The sequence below is a fragment of the Oxyura jamaicensis genome, chromosome 11 (assembly GCF_011077185.1).
Source record: "Oxyura jamaicensis isolate SHBP4307 breed ruddy duck chromosome 11, BPBGC_Ojam_1.0, whole genome shotgun sequence".
Taxonomy (NCBI): domain Eukaryota; kingdom Metazoa; phylum Chordata; class Aves; order Anseriformes; family Anatidae; genus Oxyura; species Oxyura jamaicensis.
The window spans coordinates 6,786,186-6,812,572 of NC_048903.1; the positions used below are offsets into that span (position 1 = coordinate 6,786,186).

The 26,387-nt window shown below is 40.7% G+C and overlaps 2 long non-coding RNA genes across 2 annotated transcripts in view; both read left to right on the forward strand.

Annotated features, from left to right (window-relative positions):
- The window catches only part of LOC118172938, a 46,140-nt gene extending 36,385 nt beyond the window's left edge, over positions 1 to 9,755 (forward strand). The window contains exon 4 of the long non-coding RNA XR_004753912.1: positions 9,621 to 9,755. This is a non-coding gene — a long non-coding RNA (uncharacterized LOC118172938). The remainder of the gene's footprint in view (positions 1 to 9,620) is intronic.
- Positions 9,756 to 10,396: 641 nt separating this feature from the next.
- On the forward strand, positions 10,397 to 26,099 carry LOC118172937. The gene is made up of 6 exons (XR_004753910.1): positions 10,397 to 10,498; positions 17,453 to 17,643; positions 21,848 to 21,929; positions 23,783 to 23,889; positions 24,341 to 24,480; positions 25,960 to 26,099. It is a non-coding gene; the product is annotated as an uncharacterized LOC118172937 (long non-coding RNA).
- Positions 26,100 to 26,387: the final 288 nt, after the last annotated feature.

The following is a 26,387-nucleotide window of genomic DNA, read 5'->3' on the forward strand; positions in this document are numbered from 1 at the left end:
GAAATACCCTGAACAGTACGAAATGCCTGGTAGGATACATATGAAAATAAATAAATAAAGAAGTACAGTACGTAGTACTGAAAGCACGTCATCTTCATTGCCTCGGTGATGGATGGCTTTCATACAGACCGAGAGCAGGAGCAATTCTTGAAGCTTGTGGTTGCATCTCAGTATCCTGTTATTGAGACCACCCCAGGAATGAGTGTTAGAATTTGGCTTTAACCGTTCCTCTGAGACTGCCTGTAATGGCCAGTTAGTTCAAATGTGGCAGCAGATTCGTTATAAAGAATACACCTTAGGTTTTGCTTTTTAATGGGCCCATTTAAACTCCACTTTTATTACACTTTTACTTGAGGTTCTTCGCTGTAAATGTTGCCAAGGAAAGAGGCTGCGGGGGTAACTCTGTACACTCCTCTCAGCCTGGCAGACAGTTCAGCTTCTGGGGATCTGAATGAGTTGAGGTTTGCTGGTGCAAAATGAAAAGTACTCTGCTAATATTTGTACGTGCTTAAGCATGGATTCTGACTAGGTTGTGTTTATGACCCTAAGACAGGGAATTTGTTTTACTGGGAATGTTAGCTGTAGGCCTCTTCTGTGTTGGTTGGGGACAAAACCAGCTGAAAAATCTGATCTAGCTTATCAGATTGTCCAGTGTCTTACAGAGGGCAGGCTAATGGACAAGTTGTTATTTGTAACTTGACATTATTCTAGAGCCTCTGAGATTTGCTTGCAATTAGTCAAATGCAGAAAGTTCTGGGGCAGAAACACATGGCTTCTAGTTTTAAAACATTCTGTAACTGGTTTCATCTGACAGTAGTCTCAGCCCAGATAGCAATTGGGCTAGATGGTTTTATCTCTTATCCTACAATTCTTTGCAGTCAGGGAAAAAGAATCCATTTCTTTTCCAAAGATACGTCTTCATATAATTACAAACTGTCTTCGCAGTCTGTGTGGTCTCTGCAAGCATACCCAAATGTCCATATAATCAGGGACTCTCTTGGATGCAGCAGCAGTCCTTTTCTTCCAGCCTCCCCCCCCCTCCCCAAATCACAAAGTTAGTGCTCAGGCCTGGTTCCAGCTGCTGTGGCATAAAAGGACGTATCTGAAAATGTGATTACCCCAGGAACTCCATGTCTGAAGACAAAGTCGATTGTTCTCAGCTTCCCAATAACAGGTAAAGAACTGCACAGTGCTGTGCATCTGCAGTGTACTCCTTGTTGCTTCTTACCTCAAATATTGGTAAACTTTTACCTAGCAAATCTCAAAATAGTGGTTTTAACCTTGCTGGTGTTCAGCATCTGTAAAAACTGTAGTTACCATAGTAACAAGTTGTTGCCTGAGTGACCGTATTCTTATGATGTCATCAGAAAAGAGCCTATTCCCAGGAATACCTTGAACTCCCTCTATAAAAGTGGTGCCCCCAATATAGTTCGGTATGGAAACAATTAGAAATGCATGGTTTTATGTTGTTATGAAATAATTCTTTTCTCTGTGCTGGCACATCTTGACATCCGCAGTGGAATTTTTAAAGAAAACAAGAGAATTACTTTGAACTTGTTGAAAAAGGGTTATTATGTAAAATGCGTATCTGCCAGTGAGTGTTCGCTGCGTTAACTGTAATCATTACATGCCTATCTGCTGTAGACTGGCTGTTGTTCAGCTGCAATGTTTTATTCTGCATCGCAAGGTTCATGTGAGTTTCTTAGCTGCACTCCTTAAAGAATTACAATTTTAAAGTTTAATTCTGGTTTATTCTTCTCCGAACTTGGTACTTGACAAAGAACGCCCTTTTCCTTGGCTTACATTTCTCTATGGAAATAACTGGCACTTTATGAATTCTACCTTTTCACTAGCCCCGATTCAAATGCGGTAAGCACCAGCTGGAGATGGAGGACCTCAGTTAGCACATACAGGTGCGGGAGTGGCAGCAGAGAAGTTGCCAGCGGTCCTGCAGTTTATGAGGGGTTACTGCATGTCCTATCTTGTACCAAGAAATTGTAAATAGAAAGAGTCATGTGGCCACTCTTCTGGCTATTTCCAGCTGTGTTGCCAGACATCCAGAAACCTTTACATGGCCAGCACTCATATGCAGTGAGACCAAGCATCTCTCACATGGACCATGAGACTGTTGCTTGCTGCACTAGTGCTATTTGTGATAATGGAGCAGGCACGTAGTGGCACAGCTACTTCTCACGCTGTGCGGTGTGTGATCCATCACTAACCTTGCAGGTCAGCCTGTTCTGGGGCAGGGCAGAGCTCTCAAGGTATCCAGCCCCTTGTGTCTGAGCTGAGGAGTAGTGTGACCCAGCAAAGTCTTCGTCCTTCTGAATCTGCCAGTACAGAGCTACACAATGAGTGTCCCTTCTGGTCTAGGTGTCTGCCCTTATTTCATTTCAGATATGCCATCAAATGGCCACAATTATCCTCTGATCGCTTGTTTGACTTGGATTTCAACCAGACTGACAGCACCAGCCGAAGACGCCCTGCCTACCAGCCCCACTGTGCCTTCTCCTTGCTGTAATGTTGCTTTTTTCCTTTCACCTTTAAATTGGGATGCGTTACCTAAGATATGTTACAGTCTTGTTATTTCCCCAGGTATGTGCTCCAAAGATGCTGGGCCATTAGAAAATCTTCCATCCATTTATTTCAAAATACACTTGGAAAGAAGCCTTTTGAAACCAGCAGAGATTGACCTATGGAGAAAGAGAATTGTGGTATTTGCAAGGGAACATTTGCACTGTCTATCTCCCTCTCACTTTAAGTCAAATGAAATATTTTGCTGAACCTTTGTGTATATGATCAGTCTTCCTCACCCTTATAAAATGAAAAGGATTATTTTCTGCAGTTAAAGATCATTGTTTAAAAAAAAAAAAAAAAAGCTAGCCTACCTAGTGCTGGGAATGAGGTATAAAAATACTATTCTAGCTTTTTATTTCCTCCAGAAAAAAAAAAAAAAGTTAATTGATCCAACCTGCTTTTTAATAACAACATTTATTATCTATCGAGGCAAGTAAGTTTAATTCCCATTTAGTTTTATTTCCTTGGAAAAGCAGACCGTTTATATTTCATTTCATGTAGGACACTCTGGACTTGATCTACCTAGCACCAGAAAGAGCTAGAGAATCGAGCAACAACTGTATTATTGAAGAGCTCCGTAGCCACAGACTGGGAAAAGCATGATCGGATGTGATTTTCAGAACAGATGCCCAAGCAGAGTTGGCAGTTAATTAAAAGCACTATGTACTTAATGATTAACTAATCACAGCATGATGGCATTCAACGGAGATGCAAGAAACTTCTCTGCTGGATTCAACAGAGAAACTCCTAATGTCTGCCTTCAGGGTACCGTACTTACAGCCGTTTGCTTTTGCATTACCAGCAGAGACAACATGAGCAGTTAGTCTAGCAAATTTCATTAGGCATTTCTTAGTTAAAACTTTAAAAACAGGAAAGATGAGCTTAGTCAATACTGTAACAGATGTAAATACTGAACAGTTTAGTTTGTCTTTAGCAACAGTATGCCACAGCCATACTATCAAACAAGTGACTGCAAAGCACTGTAAACATTTAATAATGCTTCACGAGGGAGATGTATTAAGCGTGATTTCTGTTTTACTAGCGAGTAAATGAGGGGACAGAGAGGTTATATGACATAACATGTATGTAAAAGTCTGGAAAGCTCTGGATTTTCACGACAGCTGATATTTCTTTTCTTTGCAATGGAAGTATAGAATCAAGTTTAGAGTAAAACACCTGTGTGTATTTCAATGTTACCTTTTTACTCACTTTCTCCAGTGTTTTTTATCATACCCTAAATTATTCATTTCTTTTGCACAGAAACTGACTTTTTGCCTGAATTTATGTACAGCATCTAATACCGTGAGACTCTGTGGTGTGACAGACCAATTCAATAAATATAGTATTGCATTTCTGCATTTTGTAGACTGTGTTCATAGAAAACCCAGTTATGTGCAAAATGGGATGCAAAAAGCAGTTGCTGAGGCATTTTCTACCAAATCAGAACGCAAATTTCTAGGGAATCTCTGGATGATTGCTTTCTTGTAACAATTCTGCTTCTTGGTGTGGATGCACTCCAGATCATTTGAACTAGAATTGTTTAAAGGAATATAGTTTGAATTCAGTAATGATTATGTAGGGGACATTTTAAAATTATTTTTAGAGATTGCCAAAGATAACTGCTTCTGTGTGCATGTTTGGCAAAATAAAACAGATGTTTTTTCCAGTAATGAGGTACTCTGCCTGGCTGGCAGGATGTCTGGGTGCTGTTCCTGACTCTGGCATTGGCTGCAAGTGCAGGGTACTGAGCCAGACTCTCTTTGCTACTCAAATTCTAGGTTACCAATATCTGACATGGAAAGAGATGCTTTGAGTAAGTAAACGTGCACAATGCATAAGAGATACAACGCATGAGAGATGCTTGGCTAGAGCAGGCTATCGCACGTGACACCAAGGCAGGCTGGGGCTTATTGATGCAGTTTGAATATGTTTTTCTTCCTTGCTGTTAGGTTTCCTTCAGGAATAAAAAAGAAGAAAAAAAAAGAAAAAAGAAAAGAAAATAAAAAAAGCATTTATTAACACCCTTGTCTCTGTTGCCATGGCCAGCTGATCTGCACACTCACTGTTTCAGTGTGAAATCAGCTTTTCCCTAAGCAGAGTTTTCAGAAGCATCAGCAACCAGCTTTTCTTTTTCAGGATGTAGCTGGAACACCAGGACTGGCCAGCATCTCTGTGGTGGCAGCAGCCGTTCAGTGTGCTTTCCTGTTGTGCCAGTCTGTGCCCCCTCTTCACCCTGAAGATGCCCCCCTGATTGCTCTGCCCTCTCTCCAGTCTTGCTGCACCAGCTCTCCAGCAAAACAGATGAGCAGTGAGCTGCCAGGCAAAGCACAAAAGGTAACTGTGTCAATTAGAGGTCTCTTTGGTGTCTGCTTGAAGCAAGGATGTCCTTCTCTGGATCTTTGTGGCACTACTGCAGTTTTCTGGTGCGGCTGCAGCCAGGAGTTTGTTCTGCTCTGCGTGCCACCTCGTGGCTGCTGGCATGTAGCTCAGCAGAGCCAAGACCTTGTTCCAGGGATTTTCACATGCAGAGTAGGAGACATGACAGGACAGCCTAAGTGTTGTTGGTCATAGTCCAGAAGCCATAAAAAGTAAGGAACATGTAAAACCCCTTGATTTTCAGTTTCAGGTTTCTGGTAGTGCTATGGATAAGTCAATGCATGATTCCCACACTAATGATGTTTACAGGGTACTCATTACTACCATGAAGTTGAGCTGCTGTTTTCAAGGAAGATACATTGAGAAAATATAGTCTTTTTTTTTTTTTTTTTTTTTTTGGGGGGGGGGGGGGAAGGGGGGGCTGGGGGGGGTGCTGTGTTAGGAAATTAATATTTTATACTTGGTCTAGGGTGCACAGACTGCTGTGGTTCTGGGGCTCTTGTCAGTCATTACATAGGTTTAAATTCTAGTGGCTAGAAAGAAAATCCTGAATGTTTGACCTGCAGTCGGATGGTGGCTTGAAACAGGTTTGAGGCAGCGAGCTGCACTGGGTGGCTCAGTTAGGGTATTAATTAACACATGCATCTCTGGGATCCTTGGTATCTACCAGCAAAAGTCATGGCAGAATGAGGTGAGGTGAGAGCAGCCAGCCCATGTGCTGCAGCAGGAATGTCATTGCCACCTGGCCACCAGGAGCAGGATTCCCAGCAGCCAGGATCTCTTCTGTAATGATGTATTTCCACAAAACAGTAGGGGAAGGGAGGCTGGGAGGTCAGCTTATGTGCTCATCGCAGTAATCTTGTCCCTCCTGATGTTTCCAGCCCCACAGCTGCCTCTTGGAAGAGGGGAGACCCCAGGGCTGCGAGGTCATCACACAGCTACCAGTGATCAGGACTGAGGCTGCTGATGGACCTTTGTGTGTGGTGAGTGCCTGAATTGCTGGATTGTGTCACCTCTTTTCAAAAGGGGTACCGTCCTGTTCCTGTAACTTTCTAGTTGTTTTTCCACACCCAAGTAGTTGTTTTGCTGTGAGGAAAGGCATCAGTGGGTAGGCAGCTGTCAATAAGCCTGCCAAGAGAGGTGGTCTGTCAGTTAGGAAAGCAATATAACAGTTTTATTCAGCGACTGAACAAGTTGAAGGCAAGAAGGAAATCAAATGTTAGCACAGACTGATCTGACAGGAGATCTTTGCTGCTCCGAACAGAGAAGAGTAAACAGAAATGATGCTGAAGTGAATGTGCTTCATGCTTTCCACACGCAGAAGAATACAGTGTCCTTGCTTTCAAGGTAGAAAAACAAGTGAAGAAGTGCAACGTGAGCAAAGCGTGAAGTGGCTCCTCTCCATGGTAACGTGTTGCATAAGTAACATCTTTTTGGTGATCAGGCATGTAGGATGCTCTTGAACCCCACAGGAAAAAAGCACCTTAACTAGCTCTCTGTGCGTACTGTGGGATAAACGACCAAGCACACTACAATGAGAGACTTTGAGACTGTAGTTCAGAACATGGTGCTGGGGTGTGCGACGTTACTTGTCGCAAGGGACTTGTACCATCATATCAGAACTTTCCATGCTAATCAGAGATGCTTTTTTTTTTAATAACTCATAAAACCAAGATTATTTTTAAAAAGTGTCTACATAGCTCATTGAGAAGACCATAGTTTTAATGGAAAATTAAAGCTGTTAACTTCGTATTACAGTATCCTGGGCCTAGAGGGTGCTAACTATTTTCACGTGATAGTAATATAAAGCTGAGAATAATGGGAAAAGCCAAGTAAGGAGAACGCCTTGTTTCTGATTTCTGTGTGCACCTATGTGCCTGTTATTCTATACACTTACGTGTACGTATTTATACACTGTACCAGTTACTCTGCACACTTGTGTATCTGTTAGGATTTTCTACTGGCTATTCAGTCACTTCAGGACAAAACCCCAGAAAACAGATAGCAAGAAACAACAAAACCAGAAAGCATAATTTGTGGTGACTGAAGCACTAAGTCGCTCTGTGGAAAGAGCCAGCCCCAGTCACAAGAGCTCAGCTTTCAAGCCCTGATGTCTGCTGGCATGGCAGTTGAGGATGATCACAGGGGGAACTAAGTACAGCAAAGTTGTGATGGTGTTTTCTGACCCCTTCCCTTGGGTAGCCACTTGACATTGTCCCTTCAAAGAGGAACAAACTAGCAAGAGGAGAGGATCAGAGGGAGCGGTGTTCCTGCTGATAGTTCAGTGTTTGTATGCGCATCTGTCTGAGGGTGAGCTCTCCTCTTTCTGTATCACTTCATGAGACATAGCAGCTGGTTCCTGTGTGACAGAAGCATTAATGGAAAATCGATGCTTGCCAAATGGAGAAGGAAAAAACCTCCAAAGCAGTAACAAAAGGATGTTGGAGCTGAAATGTTCAAATAGTGGAGAATAAGCTAACTTGCAAAAAGGATTTGAGTGCCTTTTTTAAATGCTAAAGACTACGAGGCAAAGATTGCTTGCAGTTAAAGCACTGAGCTGGGAAGTGGATAGCTCATTTCCAGCACTGCTGAAGAAAGGCTATTTTGGATAATTGTTAGACTGTGAAAAATCACTGGGATCTGAGCGTTAACGAACACCCCTTACCAAATCGTTCCTTTTTCATACCGTGGACCATCAATGTCATTTATTGAGTGACAAAAATACTTGTTCACTTTTGCCCTATTTCTGTTAGTCTGGTTTTATAAAAATGTCTGTTCTTCCTTTTATCACATAGTGTTTCACCTTGAAATTCTTCCTATCAGAATTGACATATTTTCCACAAAGCAAAATTATGATGTTATGCATAAAATACTGTATACCACAGTTCATACCGAACAGCTACTGTCATTCTGTGAAAATCACTAAATATATTTTCTGAAGCCTAATCCTGAATTATTTCCACTAACTTCAGGGGTTATTCTCCTTTTGTTAATACTAACCGCTAACTTGCAAAGCATGGTAGTGGAGTAGATCTTCCATGAAGAGATCTGTACACGTTTCACTTTGTACTATGTGGTGTACTGTAGCATGTCTGCCTTCCTTAGATAAGAAATGATCATACTTTAGAAGAGGTGTTCATTAACTGATGGAATACTTCAGAAAATATTTCTCAGAGCAATGTAGTAATGCTTCGTCCTGTATTTATACAAGAGAAACTGACTTAAAAAGAAAGACTTCCTATTGGCAAAACAATCCCCAAGATCTATGTGGTGATTCTACTTGTAGCCCTGTAAACTTCTTACTTAATTTTCAGAGTACAGAAGCTTAGAGTATGAACTGACCTTGCACAAACTTAGCCAACTTAAGCAATATCCTTCCAGATGTGGGCTTCATTATTTAGGTGATGCTGCACGGTTGGGCTCCTTCTGAAATGACGTGGACATGCCAATCCAGTGTCTAGTCCTCAGATTTTTAGTTCCTCTAAGTAGAAAACACTGTATAGATGGAGAGATGATTCTGCTTACTCCAGGGATATTCACATGGATTTGAAATGTTAATCAATGCAGTTCAGAACTCTCTAAAAAGTTCTGTTCTGAGAGTGGTAAAACTTCTGCTTCACGTCTGCAGTCTATGTGTTTATAATAGATGATTAAATATTCCGGATATTAAATATTTTTGTTAGATTTGATAACAGAAAAGCCATTATAACAGTTTTTATAATGCTCTTTAAATTTATTTGACTTTAGGCAAAAAAAAAATGAAAAAACGGGCTCTGTATTTTTTTTTTTCCAGTAACTGTATGTTGCAATATAATTGAGATTTCCACCCCTTCCCTTCTATGTTTCTCCACAAAGTAGCAAAAGTCAGCAGAGGCACCTGAGCGAACTGACCCTGCCCTTAAGGAAGAGGACAAGCAGAAATAGCTCAGCTTAATCAGTGCAAGCAACGTAATGAGAAGGTTTCAAAAGAACAATTTAAAAAACGTACTGTGACTTTTGCAGAGAGCAGGAGGAATTTATAACAACATTTTTTTCCCACCTAACTTGATGACTGTTGATGAGTTTATTTTCCAAATAGGCATATGTGCTTGGAGGCAACAGGATGGCAGCCCCCATCTGACCCCGATGTCTCTTTTTTTACAAGACAGCTTAAAAATTTCACACCTCACTTAGTGCCAAATTTAATTTGCTATTTTTTTAATAAAGATTACTTGCACAGTGAGGAGGCTGTTGGTTTAAGCAGGGCCTGAAAGATTTTGAGCTTTTAGAAGCGTGCAGTAGAGCATGCCAAATTAAGCTGGTTTTCTAAGTACAGGCAGTTTCTTTGATTTTTCACTAATTTATTGCATGTGTAATTATTTAAGGAATTACGCATGGAGCTAAAAGACAATTCTCTGAATTGATGGAGAAACAATCCATTTAAGCTTAACAAGTGTGTACAATACTCTTACAGTTACAGAATCACAGAATTGTTCAGGTTGGAAGAGACCTCTGGAGGTCATCTGGTCCAATCCCCCAGTCTTCTAATGAGAAGAATTAAAGAGCTTCACTTATTACATTTTATAGATTTCTGTATCCAATGCTTTTGGAGGAGACGAGTTTTCTCCATTAACTGACTGTATTTAAAACTTTTGACATTTCTTTCTTTGTTCATCCAGCCCATTCAGCCCATTCAGCCTTCATGCCAAGCAGCTTGCATTGTAGACTTTGGTCCTGAATGTCTTTGTGTATCTGAGGTGGATCTTCAAGTTCCAGATAAAAAGGACCACGCTCATGTTTAGAAAACATTTCTGCTTTCTGCAGTTTAGGTAAGCAAATCAGGAAGGGAGGAAGGAAGTTGGATGGTGTGTGAGACATCTGCCCAAAAAGACATAGGAAGCGAGAGTCAGAGCAGGGAAATGAATCAAAACTCATGACCTTAATTACAACCTTCCACCTGGTACCAATGTTGACTGCACCCATAGTGCAAGCCTCTCCTGGTTTTGGAGGAACACCTCTGACCTTTCCTTAAAGTCATCTTGTGTTCTAGACATTGACCATAATAAGATATTCTGTGCGTATTAGTGAATCAGGCCTATTGCCAATGCCAGGGGCAAATTCAGCTTCAGCTAAATGAGCAAGATGGTGTAGAGTTTCTGCACTTGAGATACTAAACCAAAAGAGGTTTTGCAGTTAGCATTTTTCCCCATGTATCTTAGTCGCAAGCAATCAGTGCATGACTGTGTATAGGCAGGTCTACAAGGTCTCTTGAACCCACTCACACTTGAGTAAAATCTGCCTATGATTTGTCCAAGCTTGCAAAAACTGTGTAGCCATGGTCAGCTTGCCTGAGCTTAATACCCTGCTTTCTCAACTAATTTTGTTAGGACTGATTTAGGATTGTGTTAACACAGCTGTATTGTTTCAGTTTGCATCAGAATGTGGACAGACCTGACGTGTCAGCCCAAGAAGGTCATCAAATAGTACTTGTGAGGATGTGGTTGCAGGTACTTTCAGGAGAAGAGCACCAATATAACTTGTCTCTGTGTGCACATATATTCCAGAGGTGAGTCAGGCTACTGGCATGAGGAAGAGGGACAGGAAAGCACAAGTTGCTTGCCTTAATAGCACTGTCAAGAACTTTGGGTTTTCTTTTTTCAAAAGCATTTGACAAGCAAACAGAGGGGACAGCTTAAAAGAAAAGTTGCTCTAATGGGGAAGATGTGGAGGCAGGTCATCCTGAAACCACTTTAACTGTATCACCATGGATTATTCCCCATCTGACAGACTCTTAGCTCTTTAAAAATCCAAGCACAAGATGGTTAGCTTAAAATTATTTAACAATATTTTTATTGTGTTAAGGCCTTTTTTTTTTTTTTTTTTTTTTTTTTTTTTTCCCCCAGTGTAAGGATGCTTGGCCCCAGCTTGTGCACTGCTGCTGGAATGCACAGAGTAACTCTTACTTTAGGGGGAACCTGTTTTGTGCATGAGCCAATTACTGGAAATTCTGAGAGTATGTTTTGCCTCAGAAAGCTTTCTTCAGTTAATTCTGTTGCAGACCTGCTAAGAACCAATTCTTTAATACTTATTGAAGCAAAACTCCATTTCTGAACAGGTAAACAAAGAATGATTTTCAGTTTACTGTAGCAATTGGGACTAAATTTGTTCTCATCTTCATTTCATCTTTTGGAGAAAAACCCACTTGCACATAAAAGGAATTAAAATAGTGTTGTTGTTTGTTTTTTTTTTTAAAAAAAAAAATTTTGTCTGAAACAGTGACAGAGTTTTATCTCTAGAAATGCCATTTCTTCTTCTTCTGTATTACAAGTACCCAGTTTTCAGGGCTGATCAACTTGGAGCTGTGTGAACAAAGGCTAATACTTGACTCCAGAGGAATTCATCTGTTAAGGAATGTATCACTTAACACCTCAGCAAACTAGGATTTAATAGCTCCTAGATCATGCATGGACTGTTCTCCAGAGCATTAAATTTTACCCTAAATGCATCACAACCATAAGCATAGTTTGAATAACAAAGCAATTGTGCATGAAAACTCTTAGTTACAGATGCAAATGGCTTGCTGCACTCTGATGGCTCTGAGTCGTCTGGGCTACTTCGCTTTAAAAAATGGTATCCCCATGGTTAATTGTCCTTACTGCCTCTTTTTAAATTCCTTTAACAAAATATCCCCAAAGTCCAGCAGTTTTTCTTTCTGAATGATGTCCTCTTATCAGCCTATTCTAAAGCTTGTTTTCAGTTGAGACATTTTTAGAGCAGTGTTTGACTTGTCTGAATTAAGCTGCCCACAGTTCTTAATCATCTTTGACAACTAATTGTCTAACTCACACTGCATTCAACCTTGTCAGCATATGTGCTTTGTACAATTAAGCAGCAGCTGTGCTGTTTTTGTCTGCAGTGTTAGAAATAGATGTTACCTGCTAAACACATCGCATTGGTGGGGAAAAGCAGAAAGAGGATTGAGAATGTGTTTATTGCACATCTTTGTTGGCCCAAGTAGCTCCACAGTAAACTTGTCTTTTACTGTTAGTGTAGGTTCTTTATTTGAAGAAAATTGGAGCCCTAGTTAAAAGCAGCATTTCTCCAAACTGTCTGGTTAAAAGATGGAAGCGAATTGGCTGAGGTGTGCACGGTGTGGCTATGCTCATTGAAGCAGTGCATAGCAAATGAGTTTTGTTGATGCTGAGAAATTTTGAGCCAGTGCTCAGGGTCCAGCTCTGAGCTCAGAATGTGTTGGTTGCAGTCCAGGGACAAACACCCTTACAGTCTTTGAGAAGAGAGTGCATTTAAAATGTTTTTTCCTGGGGAACAATGAACAAATTTCTCACTTCCAAGAGCCCCCTGCTGCTGAGAGGGATGAAGAGCCCCAGTGTTACCAATGGTTGCAACAGGAATTGGGTAAATTAAAATCACTTTTTCTTTCAGTGTAAAATCCCCGTTTTACACTGACAGAAGTCCCACAATGTTATTTTGCACAAGAAGTCTTTAAAGCCTATATGGCATTAGAAATGTTAAGAGTGGGCAATCACAGGGTGTTTTGTGAAAGTCTTCCTAAGTATGTTGCCTTTCTGCTGCTCCTCCATGCCTGTGATGTCATGTTTGTTGTAACTGAATCCTCACATCTGCAAACTTAAAGCTACAAAAATTTGCTTGCCATCAATTATATTAATGACAATTAATTTTAATATTAATGAAAAGAATTCAAGCAGTCTTCCATGGTCACTGAAAGAAGAGTAGCAAACCACGTTTTTCATTTAAGATTCTCTGTTATCACTGTATTATGCCGCTTTTTGGAGTCCTTAAAATGTGATCTTGTCCTTGAAACCACAGGGACAGCATAATCTTATGTATAAGCTCTCCCCATTGCTGCTATTAAGGAACTCCATAGCTATAATTATGCCATGGAAATAGATGGTAAAAGAACACAGAAAGCTGGAAAAAAAATAAACAAGAATGAAGAATGACTAAAATGCACTATCCTCTGCAAAGCAGAGATTCCAGGCTGTATGTTTCATAGTGGTTTTGTCTCATGTGGTGTTAGGAGGGTTTTTTGAGTAAAAGAAAACATAAAAAGCTACAACATGAAAATCCTGAACATCACTGTATTTGTAGGACATTGTCACCACTGTGTCCATGTGTGTATCTATGTACAAAGAGATTCCTCCTCTATCGATGTTTTAACAGAACTCATTAGGATATGGGAGAAAAATAAGCACAGAAATAGGGAGAAGGAAGACGATGAAATCTGAAATTCCAACAAATTGTCATTCTTTTGTTAATTTTCATGAATTAGCATTTTCTGTGATATTTTATAAACTAGTCTTTGGCTGGTTCCTGATATATTTCATAAGTAATATTTTTAATAATCAAGGAGAAATATAATTTAGAGTTCTATGCTGTGTGTTCCCCTTCTCTGCAGTCCTGCTGATGTTGGACTCCGTTAGGTGACAGTAACTGCAGTGTTTCAGCTCAGCAGTGGTAGCACACAGCCAGGTTCAGTGCCAAGTGGAATGCCAAGGAAACTTCAGCTGTTCTTGCCCTGCAGATGATCACAGCTGTGATTTGAGAAGGGGTGATCGGGTTAGTTTTCCTGTGACTGCAGGCTTCAACTTCAAGTGAGAAACGTTTACATGTAAAATCCATAGGTGGGTTTGATGAACGTGACCTGCCACATGATAGAAATGTTTCTAAGGAATTATTCACAGCAGAACAGTTTCATGTTGCATCTTTCTTACTTTTTTGTTTATTTTCCAGTAGGTTTAGAAGAACAAAATGGGACAACAGACTTACTCATTCCTAATGCTGGTCCACATTCTTTAAATCTCTTCTGCTTTCGTTTACTGTATATTTATCTTGTATTCCCTATTGTATGATCTGTAGATTTTTAAACAACAAAAATATTTTCATGCTTTTAACATATCGTGAGTTGGCATGCATCAGCCTGTTTTTTTGTTTTTGTTTTTTTTTTCCTCCCAGGAAGATGCTGAAACTGCTCATTTTTAGTAGCACTAGTTTGATCAGTTGAGCAGTTATCAGAAATATCAATTATTGTGTTTATTCCTTTTTTCATAACAGAGGCACAGAGCACAAATTCAGTCCATCAAATGTGAAACAGGATTATTTAAGTACTTTTCAGTATTTAGGTATTTAAAGTATTTAAATTAAGTATTTTATTTTATTATTATCATTAGATTATAATTTACAGAAAACATCCAGTACCCCTTTGCCCAGTATTTCATCCACCTGAGAGATCACTGAAGCAGTTACTGTCCTCTTTTGAGTGATAACTCCATTGGACTCATTCTGCTACACTGTCATTCTCCGAGTAGTGCTTTAGTTCTCCTGTCATTCTGTAGATATCAAAAGCAGTGCAAATCAAATGTTTTGTTAACACACGAAAGCTTTACCACCCAGAAAAGTGTCTTTTTAAATTATTATTATTTTATTATTATTATTTATTTGTTCTGAAATTTTCACTTATTGCCTTCTGGGTCAAATGACAAGTATTTGGAAGCAGAGTGTAGCTTCAGAGTCTTCTTTTATAAGGAACCTAATTATGTAGCTTGTCCTACTAGAAAAATATTCCTGATCAAGAAAGTTTACTGCATCATGTTTCTCAAAGGATGAAGCTACTAAATCTCTAAGCTGTTTTTCTTCACTAGCCTGATTAATCTAATGAAAATGGGGGAAAGGCAAGTACAGTTATCCGGACCCCATGAAAGCTGAGAAATTGGCCTCTCCTGTTCTTGACCCTCTCATTGGGAAACAGCTTTTGTTTATCTCAAAGGAAAAAAAAAAAAAAAAAGGTAACTTTCAGAGTATGCAACTCAACACGTGGTCCTATACTCAGTGACATATTTTCTTCCTAGCTTCTTCCTGCTCTAATACTGTTGACAGTCTCAGCTAAGCCAAATATGTGTAATGTTTTCTTTTAAGCCTGGAGCAGCAACTCTCTTTGGCTACTACTTTAGGAAAATAGATATTTTAAATTTCTTTGCATCTCTCATTAGAAATATAATATATATATATATTATAATAGATGGGGAAATAGAGAAGTGGAAATTTTCCTTAGATAAGCATATGCCTGTTCTGCTTGCTTTTGAAGAGCTGTGATTGTCAGAGGTCCAAAATGGGCCAAGTCAAATTAGCTCTAATTAACACTTCAGCATCATTTGTGCTGTAAATAGCATATTCACCACAACTTACTACTGCCTCATTGTGGCAGCCTGTGAATAAATCCACAAGTACCTAGCAGATGCTCAGATATTTAGGAGATATAAACCATGCCACTAACTAGATAGCCCGATAGTCTAGCTTTATGAGAACTTGATATGCTAAAAAATAAAATAAAATAATATATTTTTTCCTGCTGCCAGGGTGTGCGAGTGATGCTTTAATATTAAGGCAGTGGCTTCATATGCTACAGGGTTAATTACCTTCTGTTTTGTAAAACACTGTTCAAAAGTTCTCTAAATTCTATCCAACAGTTGCTTTATTAATCTAGTTTATAAACTGGAATCTAGAAGAGTTATTTACAAGAAAGGGCCGTTTTACACAAGCATCTGCCTGCCTCCCCGGCCAGCTCCCCCCTCCCATTTAGAAATCCTGGAGTGAAGGTGGCTGCCTCTGAAAGAAATAATGCGGAGGACACCTTAACAAACCAAGGGGCTGCACATGCTTTTCTCTTGCAAAATTCAGCGGCACTGCTCCTTGGCTGTATGAACAGCTGTGGCAAAAGCCCCAAGCAGGAGGAAAAAGAGTGGGTACAGTGGCAGATGAGATGGAGCAGGAGAGAGAAGGCAGCATTTGGCTGAGCAGTTGGGTAGGGATGAATTGAAAGCAACGGAGGGTTGGCAGGAGGGTTTTGAAAATGGTCAAAGCATGGAATAGAAATGGTAGCGTGTCCCATGATGCTGACAAGAGATCACTGAAAGCCTGGCTGGAAAGAGTTGCATAAGGACTCTTAAATATGTTTGATCTGAACAACATTTCTAATGCTAATGAGACTGGACACATTTTCTAGGACTACTCTAAGCTTGTTTTCATATTTTAATCATACTAAACTTTTAGACAGCAAGAAAACAAAGGAACACTGCTTCCTCCCAAAAAAACATGACACAGAGAGAAAAGCTTTGGTTTTCTTTGGTTTAGAAACCTGTTAATGCCCAAATATGTTTAAAAAAAATCATCTAATGCATCATCATGAAAAACTGCCTCCATTTCTTTTAGTGAACATCTTATCCAAGGGGATGAAACCTTTCAGTAGTAAAGGAAGAAAATTGCCTTGGAATGGATGAGTTCATTGGTCATCCATCTACGGCACTTTAAAGCAGTAAATGGTCCTTCTGACGTCTCTTCCCACCAAATATCAGTTCTCATTTCCAGAGACTGTCTGGAAATTGTATACATTAGGGGATGCTGCTTAGAAGTCATAAAACATGCTATGGATGTGATGAAATTAAATTAATCTATAATGCCATGGAAGAAGCATATGTTGAATACTTCTCCGAGGGATAAGTGGGGCATTTAATCACCAAAGGTTCGGTCTTTGGCCTTTAAAATGCTTGATTACATACATTCAGGAGTTCTGGCCCCCAGGGCATTACAAAGAAGTTAGGAAAGGTTGGGGTTTGATCACTGAACGCTGCTGGTATTGATTTGTTCTGATATTCTCTAAGACGTACAAAAAGCATTAAATACCACACTTCATCATCTCTATCATGATAAATACATGAAAATGGCCTTTTTTCTGTTTCTGAATTTTAATTGTGAAAATGATCGTATCAGAGATGATAATCCAAGATTATATTTTCACTTGTCTTGACTGTTACGAGTAGTGACATCTGCCTGCCTTAGAGTTTGAATTAAAAAAGGCATTACTGCCTGGTTTATTATTATTATTGCTCCTACATTCTCACACAAGGCATAAAACCAATTTGGCATAAATTCTTTACATAAATGCTGTCTTTAAGTGCTACCAGGGATGAACATCAGCCATTAAATCCTTCCGAGCAGTACCAGCCAGGAGGGTTAAATGGAGCCCCCATCAAACACAAGCATGGAGGAAAATGGAAGGAGGCTTCTGTGCACGCTGCCTGCAGCCTGGAGGGGAACAGAGCAAGGAGAACCTCAATAACTTACTGTGCTTCTCTGCCACAGGGAAAAAAGAATTAAAACACATAACCTAAACCAAAGCCCAGTAAAGCCTGTGGGAGGCTTTCTGTTATCTTCAAGTGTACTAGATCTGCTTGATAGATTTTTAAAATATAAAGCATCTCACATTATTCAAGAGATTTTCTATGCAGTGGACACGTACAAAGAAATCTTTTATTCTCTTTTTTTCCCCAGATTTGGCCTTGAAAACATCCTAGAGCTGATTGTCGCCAAACTTTGGGCAGAGTTGGATTCTGATCTGAACTTTGAGGATACAGTCCTTGTCGCTTCTTGTTTGCTGCAAGACAATTTCTTTCTCATTTGCTGCTCTGTTCTTGGTTATCTGCAGGACAAAGGATCCTGTACCAGAAATAGAACTGCAGGTGGAAATGGCCTATGAGGGTTGTAGCTCTTCTGGCCATCCCCTCAGAAGTGCTTGCTGCTTCTCTCCTTATCCTGTAGTCCAAGAAGTGTGCAGAGAGTTACCTCTACATGGAGATGCTGGTAAGTGTGCATTCTTGCTGAGAAAACAATTACAAGGTAGAATAACTTGTAAAAATGTTAAGATCTGCTTTCCAGGTAGTTACACATGAGCACACCAGCACGTTGGCGTATGTCCTTTGTTTGGTCAGCTGTTATTTAGCTTCTTGAATGCGTCTTTGTACCAAGCATCTACAAGCAGAAGTATGTGAGTCAGTGGCCAGGATGACTGTGCAGATCTGTGTTCAGGGTGGCAGAGTGCCCCACGGGGACTGTGAGTAGATCGGTGACGTGAGTGGTTCAGAAGGGTGGCAGGGATCCTTACCAGTTCCACATGCAGAGCCATGCAGGAGCCTGCCCAAGTCATCTCATGTGGGAGACCGCTCACTCCTGTTCACAAAGGAAGCACCTTTGCTGGAGAGGAGTCATCCATGCTTTCTCAGCAGTGTTTGATGGAGGCATCCGTTTTGTCCTCAGCCAAGCTCTTAGTTCAGGCCTTCGGACTCAGACTGCTGCAACCCTCAGGGAGTCCCGACAGGGGAGCCAGAGCAAACCCCTGTGGCCAGAGGCCCAGGACTGGCAGCAGGCTGCTTTTTGCACCTTTTGAGCTGTCAGTTTTCTGACAGATTTTTTCATTTCCCTAATGTTAGGGCTTCACTACAAATCTCACCTATGATATTGGGTGTTTCTAGGGGAGTGGGTGTGTAAGATATGGGGCAAGCAGGAGAAAGGTGACTTGCTATTAACTTAGGTTAACAGTATTATTTTTATAAGTTAGCGTGAGAGGTTCAAGAACAAAAAAGGGGTGAGGGAAAGAGGTGCCTTTGTCATCAGAGTGTGCGTTTATGCAAGGTTTGTGTGAAGTTTCTCTTGGCGGTTAATGTGATGCCAGAGCAAAGCTTCTGTTTCCAGCTGCTTGTTGCCTCTAACAACCTCAGGTTGCTGTGATTTATTCTGAGATCGCAAGGACACCTCCTAGTCTGTGTACACCAGCGCACAGGACAGAGGAAGAACACCTGCACAAGCACTGTGCAATTCCATTAAATGCACTTGTAGCTGACCGGTACAGTGGAGGCTGTGACCATTTGCCTTGCGGAGCTATTTGAATATCCTGAGTTGGTTCAGGGAGTAGACAAGGTGTGAGATGATACTGTACGTGACAGAAGGACAGGGCAAGTAACTCACCTTTTGGGCTTTTTCTGTTTGCTGTATTGTCAGTGGTGAGCAGATAGAGCTTTAGAGAACTGCACATAGTCCATGACGCTAATACCCTTGGGCAGCTCATTTGCCTAGCACAGAGCATGTGAAATACTCAACTGGCATAATGCAGTACAAATATTTACTAAAATCAGTTTCTAGTGTTTACCTTGAGTGGGAGAGCACATCTTGAACAATTAATCTCTGTTGTGCCCTGGTATGCAATGCCTCTACCAGAATACGTTCAGCACAGTCCTGTCATCAAGCCATGGATGCATGTGTAGATGGTTTTAGACAGTAGACCAGTGAAAGCGTATCCTATTTTGTTGTGCTGAGCACAGGAGAAATAAAAGGTGTAACCAGGTCAAGGATCCTGCAACAAAAGTGACTTGTTTAAACACTTTTTTTTGTTTGTTTTTAATGTGTTCAGCCATAATCAGCTCAGAAAGGCACTTGAACAGTTTACTATGGCACTTTCAGCATCTTGCCTAAATAGCGAAGCTGACATTGTTGGCAAGTGCCAAAGCAGGAGCTGGTAGCCATGAATGTTTTTGCTGCACAGAAAAGCAGCAAGCTCTTTCTCATGGTACTCAAAGCTGTAGGCTCCTGAGCAGTACTGTCAAGGTCTCTCATAGGAAAAGTATTTGTGCTTTTGTGCCCCACACAAGGCTGTCAGTGCCATCACAGCTTTGGCGATATGCTGCTTCTGTCACCAGCAAATCCGTGTGTTCACGGAAACAAAGGACTGCCTCATGTGATCTCTCTTAGCGTGTTGTGTTGAGAAAGTGGTCACATTCTGCTTTTCACCCACTCGTTTAAGCAGTTCTTCAGTTTCTTTGTTTCTCTGCAGTTGAGAGCGATGAGTTTAGAAGGATGCAGATGAAAATAGTGCATGGAAAGAAATTTTCAATGAGGTCACTTTGCTTTTCCACCAGATGAGGAAGAGGTTAAGGACAACCATTCAGGCTTGCTGAGAATGCGGATCTCTAGTAAAAGGCAGAGATTCTCAAACATTCATCAGACAGGTTTTACCAGGAATGTCATAATGTTTTTCAAATACATTATTTTCCAAATAGTTTTTTTCTTTTTTTCTTTTCCCCAACAATTCAATAGATAGGGAAAAAAAAAAAAAAAAAAAAAGAAGTCTGTTTATGGGGAGGATTTTCTTCTATTAAAAGTATTTAGACTGATATAAAGGGCATAACAATATTAAAATGTCATTGTTCTCATCCTGATTTCATTTTCTATCTGCTTTGCCCTGATGTAAATGACTGTTCAATGTTTAGGACAATGGAAACTGGCTCTGTTTGTGTGTTGTGTGCTTTTAAAAGTTTCCTGTATGTGGGCTCACCTGCCCCTGTGGTATGTGACCAGAACAGTACTTTATGGGTTTGGAAGTTTGTCAAGTGCTCGTAGAAAATAGCTCGGTTTGAGCTCCTTTGCTGTCTGAATTCTTAATCTTCTATTTAACAGTTGGTTTATACACCTAAAATACTTAATTTTGCCATGGATATGGTTAGTACTTCAGAGGACATGGGAACAATTGATGCTTTTTGTAATGGCACTGTTGAGGTTTGCCTTTCCACCTTAGCAACAAGTCCACTGCAGCATATCAGGAAGTCAAAGCCTCCAGAGATGTTCAGTCTGCTCTGAGTGTCACGCTGACTGCCACTTAATATTGTCTCAGGGTACCTGGGGTCTTTTGTCATGGAATTGCCATGCCCAAACTCCAAAGGAGGGTATCCTAAGGGAAGAAAGAGACCTGTGGATTGAGGAGGCGCTGCAAATGAAGTCGAGATTAAAGAGAATCAACAGCTTGCCTTACTTCTCTGAATCTCATAGGAAATGTCACCATTCCAATGGCGGTGCTGTGTTGTGCCATATTCTTGAATACATTCTTTTTTTATATAGTATTTTACCAGAAGTATTTGAGTGTATTTATAGATAAATTCTATCAAAGTAACACGACGATACAGGTATGTTTAATTGTTCCTTCGCATGTGTCTGTTTGTCATTACAAAGCTGAAAAGACACAGCTGCAGAATGGAGCAAAAAAAAATTGTAATCTGCTTGAGGTGGATGGGAAGCACCATTCCTGAAAACTTTTCTGATTAGATTAGAGCTGGTAACTGGTAACTGCAAGGTCTTTGCTTAAAAAAAGGAAAAGAAAAAGGAGAAAAAAAGAGAGGTAGTTACAAGCCTCCTGCAGGGTGGGCAGAGGGGATTTCCAGAACTCATACTAATCAGTGACAGTGAAAGGAGGTGAAAGATGTGGAAATCCTGCTCCCCTGACAGGGTCTGCCATGTCCTGGCAGAAGCCTTCAAGGGACTGGTGATGATGACAAAGGCATTTTCAATCTCGCTGGAATACTTTTTGCTCCTGAAGTATGCAATTTAAAAATGCAACTTTTTCTATACCCGACTGCTGCATAACAGCCCAGAATTTGTATGCTGTCAGGTGAATCTGAACCGTTAACGTATGGACTAATTAGAATGGATCTGTGACATAATGAACTTCTAAGGAGGTCATGGCTGGAAAACTACAAGAAATACAAGTTTTTTCTTCTTTGTCTGGGAGCCATTATCTATTTTAGTTCCTCTTTATTGAAATATGAATCATGTGAGTCCTACCTTTGATTTATTTTTTTGCTTTGTTGACTTCATAGGTTATACAAAACACAGCAGAGGAGAGCCGTGAGACTATATATCAAGTATTATAGTGCATTAGAGTAATCACTTTTCCCTCTAACACATTAGATGTTGTCATCAAGTTTTATGAGTAAAGGTGTTATTTTTCTCAGAATCTCCTAAAACTATTCATCTTAATTAGCAGTAATATAAGCTTCTTCATGAAGTTAGAAAACATTTTATTACAAAGAAATTTTGCGGTAAATGTACCCACTTCATATTTCTAAACAAAGTGATGTGAAACTTTTTTTTACAGCTCAGAAAGCTTTGTGCATTAAAAAAATAATAATAAAAAATGTGCAACTATTGTAGTAGAGTTAAAAGTCACGGTACGTTCCCCTTAAGGAACAAGGTGGTGAGCTCTGGTTTGTATTCACAGGATAACTGCTCCCAGTGCTTTTGATGCCCATCTACCTTCTGGGCAGAGCCCCGTAACTGCTGATGCTGTGGCAGCATCCCAGGTACGTGATTAGAAGTTGTTCTCTTTGTTCTCCTTGCTGTGATGTGACATGTTTTCCTACAGTCCCGTGTGAAACTGTAAGTACTTTTTGTCTTTTGACCCTGATCCAAAAAAGCTTTTTAATCGGGGGTCAGACTCCCACTGACCTCAGCAAATGTAAAATGGATTGTGTTAAAGAATGCCACAATTTGAAAAGAAAAACAAAGAGATAATCCAGCTGTCGATGGCCAACGCTATGAACAGATTTCTTAAAGATGAGCTCAGCTGCCATCCACCAAACTTACAGGGTAAAAGAAAATATGGGCTAAATAGTCCTCGTTCCCTGAGCTACGCATGATGGTAAGTCAGGACACAAGTGGCAGCTCCCCAGCAAGCTGGCGCTGGTGTTGAGAACGTTGTTCCACACAATGTTATTTCCAGTCCCGGTGTTTTGCTCCCTTTTCTTTCTTTCTTTTTTTTTTTTTAAAGGGGTTGATGAATAGAAGACCCTGAATGAAGTGGTTCTGCATTTGTTTTCTGATGTGGCAAACAACAAACGCTGCACTGTCGTTGCTGTGTTCAAGGCCTCCTTATTCATCAGCAGCCTTAAACTAGCTGTGTCCTGTCATTATGAAACACTATAGATATTTTTTTTCATCAGTCACAAAGTGGAATTTGACAAGAGAAGTGCTTGGAGAACAAGCATTAAGAGACATCTTGTACATTTGAATAGGGCATTTATAGATTATTTTTATCATTGGGCCAAAAAGCTTACCCTTTAAACATTCTGAGCGCTATTCCCAACAGCAGTGTTACCCTTGCAAGATCTGCCTTCGGCTGAGCTTAACCCCTTCACCCCTAACTTCTTTCTGGCCCCGTGCTGGGTGCTGGGTGCTGTGCTTCTTACATTTAAAAGATCAAAGACATCCTACGGTACTGATCTTCTGAAGGCAAGGAGCCAGTTCAGCACCGTGGGACCCCAGATTGTCCTGCCCTGCCCTGCCCTGGCTGCTACCAGGCAGGAGTCAGTGGAAGCTGGGCTCTGAGCTAGCTCTCTTTCACCTATCATGTCCCATGGGGAGTAGCTCCCATGCAGCTTGGCTCTGGCTATGCACAGCTGCTTCACAGTCGTCTGAGCACCCTGAACTTCCATGTACTGTTTAACTGGTGATCCTGTTGAACTAGCATGTTTTTACCTGTGTTTTGCCATCTTATTGTGTGAAAAGATTAAGAGATGAACTCTGAGAGGGTCATGCATATAGAGTTATTTTTTCCCACTAACATATTGTTTTCCAGTGTTGGATTAAGTATGTGCATCTGAGTGTCAAAATATGTACCTCAAGTTCTGTTGAAGTGAGAAAATGTGGTGTGTTTATACAGTAAAGCTTCATAGCTTGGTGCAGGTGGTGATTACTCTATATGGAGCCTGGGCGAGAGAGGTTACAGTAAATGCTGGCATTTATGGAGAAGCAGTTTGTCCAATGTCACTCAGTCCAACAGCTTCATTTGAAATTTGTTGCCCTTTGCTTATAGACTGATCCTGATATTTGAAACACAATGAGTAGTGTACTGCTCAGGTGTCCAGAATTTGAAACACGGTCATAAGGCACCAATGACAGTGGCAAAGGAAAGCATCAGGAACTTTCAGCTAATGTTTGTTCGCAGACATTTCTACACAGTCTTAAAATAACAGTAATTGGTGCAGAAAAAGCAGGTACAGCATGATCTCTGCCACTACAGGAAAGTAACTATACAGATAGATACGTAATGTCAGGAATAGTGAAAATGAGATGTGATACAAAAATGCAAGTCATACTTTTAGATGGAAGATGGTTGGGTTTGCTGCACTGGCTTCTAATGGCAATTTCTTCACAGGATGCTTCGGAAGTGATGGATTGAGGCACACATGTAATGACCTGTTCCAGTCAGAAACTGAGACAGCCTGAAAAGGAGTTGCTGAGCAGATCTATAGAATGAGACATGTGAGTGTGTACAAGAGCAGCGCTAGCATATTTTACATGTCTGTCTTCCTGCCAAAACAAGAACAAAAAGTCAGGACTGCACATTTTGGAGGATTAATCATCTGAGATTTTTCTTTAATTTATTACCAACAGAAATAATGTTCACTTTATTTCTGTTTTACAGGGAAACCCACATAACCTTTAAAAGGTATAAATAAAATTAAGTCCACATAGGCTGTGAGTCTGTGCAGCAGCTGTTCACATTACGCTCTATTTTATCTGCATATATTTAATCTTTTTTTTTTTTTTTTTCCTGAACAACTGTCTCAATCTATCAAAATATTTGTAAATTGATTCAGTTTCTGGTGAAATTTGCTCTCACTAGCACAACAGAGAGACAGGGAAGACTTATGCCCAGTGGGAAGGAAAATAAAATAAAAACAAAACAAAACAAAATTGTTTTCCATTCCAGGTCGAACAGCTCAGTCCTAAGGCATTTGCCATGAAGACTGTGTGAAGCCAGTACTCTCCCTTAGCAGCTACCTCGATTCTAGGAGATGTTTCATTTCATCAGACAGCTTTCTCCACAACTGAACAAGCACAAACAAAATGGTAGGTGATGAAGGACAGTTGTGCATTTCAGTAGAGGAGGAATTCACTTAGGAGGGATATTCAAGGACTGTTCCTGTTTTAACTCCTAACTTACCATGTCCTTACCTTGTTTTCCTCCTCTGTGCAATGGGTTAATGCTTCATTCCTGTATTTTGGAAACTTTCTGTAGTCAGAGGGTGTCTGGGGGGCAGCTGTGTGACAATTTACTGCCATAATGAAACAGGTAGGCTGGTAACCACATCCCATCACTTTTCCAGCAAATTGTTTCTGCATTAGTCCAGCCTCCTTGTAATTGACCCTGAGCTGACAGGTGTGGGAGGAAGACCACTTAAGCCTTCCAAATCCATCACTGCCTTTCTTGTGAGATAACACAGATCCCTGTGATAGGCTCATCATGCCGGGAGGAGTGACGTTAAGTCCTGAGAAAATGGCAGTGAGGGCAGATACCATCATGACACATAACTGCTCTTCAGAGCTATCCTGGAAGAAATACGTTTGTTAAAATCTTGGGATGTGGGATCATTTTCAGGGATGAAAACATGCAGATATGGCAGCATTGCCCACCAATTTGCTCACACAGGCTAGTCTATCTTCAGCTTCTGTGCCTGCAGTCATATGAAAGCTGTGCACCTGAAGTTGTAGAAATCCACATGCTTTGATTGTACCCTGAATAAAATAAGCCTTGCAGCTCAGATCAATATATTGAACTTTAGCTCTGCCTATAAAACAGAAAATCCAGATGTCAAGTCTATTTTTAATCTGTAGCAACAAAAGTGAGTTTGATGTGTTTGATAAAGCAAGTTTTCTGTATGTGCCGGACTACCTGAGGCCTCACAGAAGGGTTTGCAGGGTGAAGGAGCTGGCTGGGCTAGTTGTGTAACTTGGTGGATGTTTCAGCCCGGGCAGGAGCTGCTGGTAGGGTGACTGGAGCAAAGAATCATTGTTTTATGCACAGGCAGTACCAAGCATTGACCGATCTGTATGTTTGCCATTATTTTGAGCTCATTCTTCATCCTAAATTAGGTTACAGGTAAGCCACAAGCTTGTTACAAAGCAGAACTGTAGGCAACCACTCTGACTCAGCTGAAACTGTTGTGTATGTGTGCCAGCTGGGACCACTGATGCTCCTTTGTGCCCAACTGTAGCTTAAGGAAGGCACTGGGGAGGTGGTGCTGCCCAGCAGGCACTGCTCCCTGCTGGCAGATGGGCAAGGACTTTCCCAGTGCCTCTGCTCTGAGACCAAGGCCTACAGTCACATTGATTTTGCTTTGACCACTGATGGAAAGGAGAAATGGGGGAAGCACTCTCAAAGTACTTGTTTCAGCTGCGAGACAAGGCCCTACCACCACCTAGCTGAGATAAATGCACCCCTGCATTTCCCAGACTTTTGTCCTGCCACATGTGACCTAGGCTAGAAAATACACATTTCTTCAGAAGTGATTTTTCTTGCCATCAAGATTCCTTGTCATGTTCCTACAGCTCCCAGGAATGTTAAAATCTCGTGCAATTTATGCCAGAACCATGCAGTCTGTTGATGTCAGAGCTGTGTGTAGGGACTTCAGTATAAGCGAGAATCATGCCGCTGATTATTTCACTTATGGCTCCTTTGGCATTCCGGACTTCATATATATTGGTTAAGTGGCCAGATGTCCTGAAGTTGTTGCATACAGCAGGACAATAAACTGTCTGCTACAGAGAAATGGCAAAGGCCTCCCTGCTTTATTAGGATAAAACTGGCAGTTTTATTGGCTGGCTTTTTGCCTTGATCATATTTACAGTGTTAGAGTCGACCTATTTAAATCATCTCAGTAGTGAGCTGGATACTCTGTAAAAGCAGTTCTGGTTCCAGCCTGAAGAATAGGTAGCTGTTTAATAGAAACAGAAGAATAATTATTTTTCATATTAAA